The sequence below is a fragment of the Grampus griseus genome (assembly GCF_964374135.1).
Source record: "Grampus griseus genome assembly, chromosome: 10".
Taxonomy (NCBI): domain Eukaryota; kingdom Metazoa; phylum Chordata; class Mammalia; order Artiodactyla; family Delphinidae; genus Grampus; species Grampus griseus.
Genome location: NC_139004.1, coordinates 66,200,873 through 66,206,994, shown reverse-complemented (window position 1 = coordinate 66,206,994; position 6,122 = coordinate 66,200,873). Strand labels below are relative to the sequence as shown.

General features: G+C 56.9%; 1 long non-coding RNA gene across 1 annotated transcript; it reads right to left on the bottom strand.

Annotated features, from left to right (window-relative positions):
* Window positions 1–246: 246 nt before the first annotated feature.
* Window positions 247–5,155, bottom strand: LOC309829060. Its single transcript, XR_014297379.1, has 3 exons — window positions 5,105–5,155; window positions 1,662–1,743; window positions 247–1,568 (listed from the first exon to the last, which is right to left on the bottom strand). It is a non-coding gene; the product is annotated as an uncharacterized lncRNA (long non-coding RNA).
* Window positions 5,156–6,122: the final 967 nt, after the last annotated feature.

The following is a 6,122-nucleotide window of genomic DNA, read 5'->3' as shown; positions in this document are numbered from 1 at the left end:
CAGGGACTCTGAGGAGCACTCCACAAACTTGCCGGCTGCGTATTACTTTGGACAAGTACCAGAAACGCCTTGTGCCTCAGTTTTTTGTTGTCTTTTTTTAATTTTTCTTTTTTTTTTTTTTTTGGCTGCACCAGGTCTTAGTTGCAGCACGCAGGATCCAGTTCCCTGACCAGGGATCGAACCCAGGCCCCCTGCATTGGGAGCTTGGAGTCTTTTTTAAAATAAATTTATTATTTATTTGTTTGTTTTACTGTTGGCTGTGTTGGGTCTTTGTTGCTGCGCGCGGGGCTTTCTTTAGTTGCAGCCAGCTGGGGCTACTCTTCCTTGCGGTGCGCAGGCTTCTCATTGCAGTGGCTTCTCTTGTTGCAGAGCACAGGCTCTAGGCGCCTGGGCTTCAGTAGTTGTGGCGCACGGGCTTAGTTGCTCTGAGGCATGTGGGATCTTCCCAGACCAGGGATCGAACCCGTGTCCCCTGCATTGGCAGGTGGATTCTTAATCACTGAGCCACCAGGGAAGCCCGGGAGCTCGGAGTCTTAACCACTGGACCACCAGGGAATTCCCATGTCTCAGTTTTTTTTATCAGTAAAATGGACCTAACAGTAATAGCTACCCACTACACTGGCTGAGGTCACGGATAAGGGAGGAAATGTAGCTAAATGTTCAGAATGTGCATGGTACACAAAACGCCCTCAGTAGGGGTGAGTTGTTATAACAGTAATTTCTTTCTGCCAGGCCCCTTAGGGGCTGTCCCCGACCAAGGCCCACCTCATCTCCCTCCATTTGCAACACACCAGCACTCCAGCCATCTGACTTGCCTTGCTCTCCCCATTCTCTTGCACGTCCCCCATTCCCTTCCCCCACTTCCCTCCTCCCAATCTTTCATTCCCTGGCTGTGAGCTGGGCATCTCTGACTCCCATTGTCCTGGGGCTTCCCCTCCCCAGCCAGATGCCACTATCCCAGTGGTGAGTCTCTGCCACCCACCCAGATCTCTGATTCCAGACCCCTTACAGCATAGTCCTTGAGGGTGGCAGGTAAATATGTGTCAAACGAAACGAATGAATCACACAAAGTTTAACCCACCCTTCCAGGGGTTCCCCCTGGAGCGGGGAGAGATGAAAACACTAATCCTGCCATCACTATAAATATATTCACCATAGTTGTTTGTGCAGAGAGGGTAGAAACTCATGGTGCCTGGGAAGGTCAGGGAGCCTTCTTGGTGGAGGTGGTGTGGGGAGTATTAGAGGGAGAGGATCACTGAGGGAAGTGGGAACAGGGACTGGGAGGGTGCGTTCGGGAACGGGCTGGGGAGAAAATCAACAGTCAGAGCTAGAGAAACACCTGGCTTTGAAGCTGAGGCCACTGAGACCCAGAAGGGGTCAGGACGCAACCACGGTCATCCAGCGAGGGACATCACAGGCATGCTGCTTCCTTTACACTTGGGAGCCCAGGAGTCCTTTCATCCTTTCAAGAGACATTGTTCTGGGGGCGGAGGATGGTTGCCCAGCCAGGGCTTCACGGGCACCAGAGGAGGCATGACTTGTGTCTGTGCATGCTGGTCCAGCAGCACCTGAACTAGACCATAAAGGACAGTAAAATGACATTCAGCAGAACTAAGGATGGCATCCCAGCTGGAATGGAGAAGTGGCAGCTACTGGCTCACCTGGACAGGTAGGATAACTTTGAGGCTCACCGCAGGCCACAGAGCAGGTCCAGCTTGTCCTGAGCTCCTGTCGTGCACCAGGCTGAACAGGGTGAGGAACAGAGACCCCCTCAGTGGGCTGCGACTCCCCGGTCCACAGACTCCAGGAAGGGGAAGCTGCCAGAACTTCCCCAAAGGCAGTTTCGGGGTGGGTGTGTTTGCCCCCACCAGAGTCCAAGAACAGGCAGGACCCCACAGGGATGCCAAGTCCAGGATCCTGGCCACTCCATCTCCATGGCTCTCAGATGGCAGGGAGTGCCCAGCTAGGCCCTGTACCACCAAATCACAGCTTTGCAGATAGGGCCTCAGCAACTTCTGTTTGTAGATCTCAGTGGTCAGAGCTGGCTCCCTCCCTGCAACCCTGAGCCAGGCTCCACCTCCTAGTACATCCCCTGCACTTCCCCTTTCCTGCTTCTGAGCCCAGCAGCACTTCTGAGATTGGAGTCAGCCACCTTGCCCTCTCTGCCCCTTCCTTCCAAACCGCTATTCCCAGGCTTCTCTTACCCCCAGGGAAACAGTCCCAAGCCTGGCAGGCCTTGGGGTCCAGGGTCCCCTTTCACAGTCATCCACCTCCTTCAATTGGCTTTGGCCTGGAGAACTCAGGGCCCAGCACTCCATGCTCAGGTTTCTGGGGGCTAGGGGATTCCACCTGACACGGGCAGGAGGCTCTGAGAGGAGTCCTTTCAACTACTGTTTGCTGTGAAACTACTGTGTGCCATTGTGCCAAGAACCTTAGGGTGAGGAAGGGAGCTGGGACCCTGCGCTTCAGGAGCACACCAAACACATAAACAGGGAAATGAACTCCACTGTTTTGGAATAACTCAACAGGGTGACACAAGAGCCACTGGGAGGTGTATGCAGGAGGAACAGTTCAGGGGCTTCCCTGGTGGTGCAGTAGTTAAGAATTCGCCTGCCACGGCAGGGAACATGGGTTCGAGCCCTGGTCCGGGAAGATCCCACATGCCGTGGAGCAACTACACCCGTGCGCCACAACTACTGAGCCTGTGCTCTAGAGCCCGTGAGCCACGGCTACTGAGCCCGTGCACCTAGAGCCCGTGCTCTGCAACAAGAGAAGCCACTGCAATGGGAAGCTCATGCACCGCAACAAAGAGCAGCCCCCGCTCACCGCAACTAGAGAAAGCCCGCGCGCAGCAACGAGAACCCAACGCAGCCAAAAATAAATAAATCAATAAATATTTTTTAAAAAAGGGGGGCTTCCCTGGTGGCGCAGTGGTTGAGAGTCCGCCTGCCGATGCAGGGGACACGGGTTCGTGCCCTGGTCTGGGAAGATCCCACATGTCACAGAGCGGCTAGGCCCATGAGCCATGGCCGCTGAGCCTGCGCGTCCGGAGCCTGTGCTCCGCAACGGGAGAGGCCACAACGGTGAGAGGCCCACGTAACGCAAAAAAAAAAAAAAAAAAAAGGAGGAACAGTCCAAGGAGGGGAACTCTGAATGATGAGAAGGGACCAACCATGTGACAAGCCAAGAGAAGAAAGCGATAGGCAAAGGCGACAGCAAGTGCAAAGGCCTTGGTGCGGGAAGGGCCCGAGTGTTCTTGGAACAGAAAGGCCAGCCTGGCCAGAACAGCCAGAGCAAGAGGGACTGTGGTGTGAGGGAGGCCAGCCATGAGGCATCAGTGAGGCACAGGGAAGGCAGGGGGCTCCCAAGTGCCCAAGAGATGCTGAGGTAGGAGTTCATATGAGCCTGCAGTGGACAACAGCATCTCCAAGCCAGTGACCCATGTCTGGCCCTGAAAATCCAACTGATCCTGGCACTCAGGGTGCTGCTGATATGACTGCGGGAGAACTGCCCAGTGACTTAGCAGGGGACCCAGGGAGCCTTCAAGGCTTTGGGTCCATGACTGAGCTGAGCCCCCCTCCATGTCCTTGAAAAGCTCTTGTCCAACTTGCTACTGTGTCTGTTACCTATGCAGCCTCTAAAGGCCCCCTCCCCTGGGTAACCCAGTATCCTTGGAGGGCCTGGGAAATGATAATCAGCCCTATCCCCGGAAGCCACTCCTCTGCTCACCCTGTTGCCTAGCCTTCCCTGCCATGCTGTCCAAAGGCTGGGGCTGGTAGCTTCTGCAACTCGTTGGGGCCTTCATTAGCACTGCTTCCTGGAATTTAATTTAATGAAGGAGCAAAAACAGCCCTAATGAAGGTAATCCAACAGCAAGCAGCCCATGAGATGCCTCCAAGGCCCAGCCACCAGGGCTCAGGAGCTTCCTGTAGATGGTGACCAGGAGCAGAGGGGGAAGAGAAAGGGGACCTGTTCTGGGAGAGATGCTGGTCACTGAGCCCTGGAAGCATGGAACATAGCTCTGCAGTACTGCAGGGAACAAATGCTGCCACTGAAGCCAACTAGACAGATTTAGAGGAATAAGCCTGGCTGGGGATGGCTTCAGGCTGCTGGAGAAAAGCTTTTGAGACGCCCTGGGCCAGTACCATCTATCACAGCACAGGCCCAGCTGTGGGCCAGCACCAGTGGGTAGTCAGGAGGGGCCAGATCATCAGGGCCAAGGGCAGGGAAGAGTTTAAATTTTATTCCAAATGTGATGGAAACAATTGGAGGGTTTGGGGGAATTCCCTGGCAGTCCAGTGGTTAGGACTTGGAACTTTCACTGCTGGGGCCCAGGTTCAATCCCTGGTCAGGGAACTAAGATTCCACAAGCTGTGCAGCCTTTAAAAAAAAAAAATTGGAGGGTTTTTAAGGGCAGGTGACATGATCTACTATTTTAAAGTTCCCTCTGACTGCTATGGAGAGTGTGGCCCCTGTGGACAAGAGAAAAGGCAGGGAAGGAGGCACGGGGTGACCACCATGTGGTGCAGGAGATGAGGGTGATGGAGTGACACCTATGGGGACAGGGCTGTCCCACATCCTCTAGGAGAGGCTAGCTAGAGACATGTGGGAGGCAGGGCATAAATAACTGGACTGAGCTAGTTTCCTTCCAGCAGGTTTGGGCTGACTAGTCCCCTTTCAGCCTTCTCCACAGGCCTGGCCTCTTCTCCAAATAGACATGGCTCAAACATTTAAAGAAAATCTGTTTAAAGGGTTCCCCAGGCCCCTATAGTCGTTTCCCCAGCTCTGTGCACCTCTCTACTCCGCTGCTGGAGTTCCCTTCCCATTTCTCCATCGCTGGGAAGCCTTCCTTGCCCTGCACCCAGGTCTCGGGCACCGCCAAGACTTCCCAGGAGCTCCAGGACTGTATTTCACAAGGGAAAATGCCGGAGGCTCAGATGTGGGGTGAGCCTCAAAGACCAGAGCCTGTCCCTCAGCTTTCGGCCTCCTGCCACCCTGTTCCCACCCCTGCCCTAGTACCCCTTAACACTGCCTGCCCTCGGCCCACCGCAGCCCCCTCGCACCCTCCCCGCTCCCTATTCGTGAGCTCCCTCCCCAAGTTTACCTCCCCCGCCTCGGGGCCAAGCTGAAACCGGAAGCGGCATCTGAGTGCGCCGCCCCGCCTCTTCCGGGGCTTCTCTAGGCGGGAGCGCGGGGTTTGGGTGGTGCTAGAGGCAGGGCACGGCTTCGCGGGGCAGCGGCGCCTCCTAGCGGGTCTTTGGCGCAACGCCGGAGCCGAGGCGGGCCTAGCGTCCGCACCTCCCCGCAGTCCTCTCCTCTCCTCCCGACTGCCGCTCGCCATTACCCCCACCAGGCCTGCCTTCCCGTTTCGTTCTGCCTCCAGCCCTGGCCCCCGCCTCCGCCGATCTGCCCACTCGGTGGCCAGAGAGGCCCTCCCTCCATAGGGCAGTAGCCGTTCGGTGTCCTCTGGCTCAGAGCCGTCCGTGGCGCCCCATGGCCCTTGCCCTGCTCTGACCCCATCCCTCCTGGCCTTCCTCCAGCCTTAGCCGCCCTCTCGGCCCATCCTCAGAACGTGCCATGACACATGCCTTCCTGCTTCTTCTGGTCCTGGCATCTTCGCCGCATCCGTTCCAGTATGTTTTCTAGCCTCCACCCCGCAAATTCACAGCGGAGATTAAACGCTGATTTGGTTGACTATCCCGGTGGGCACTTCCCCTGCTTCCTGAAGCTGGGGTGGCTCAGTGCCCATAGCCTGCGCTGAGCCTGGGGCCGCGTGCCGGTGCGATTTGGGGGCTCTGGGTGCCTTGCTGAGCTTGACCCCAGAGTAGATGTGGGCAGCGTAAGGAGAGGAGCTGGGCGATGCTTGGTGGGGCTCCCAGAACGCTTGGTCAAGGGTGGGGCTGGGACTCGGCCCCTTCCTCCGCACCAAGAACCCCTCCAAGGTCAGGCAGCTCATGGGGGGCCCAGACCTGGCTCCCTGAGGACCCGGCCAAGTGTGGGACTGGCAGTTCCTCACCCTCCCGCCCCGCCCCGCCCGGAGCCTTCCTGCCTGCTCTCTTCCCATGCGCCAGCCAGGACGCCTTCCTGGACAGCCTTGGAGCCTCAGGGCTCCGCTTCACAGC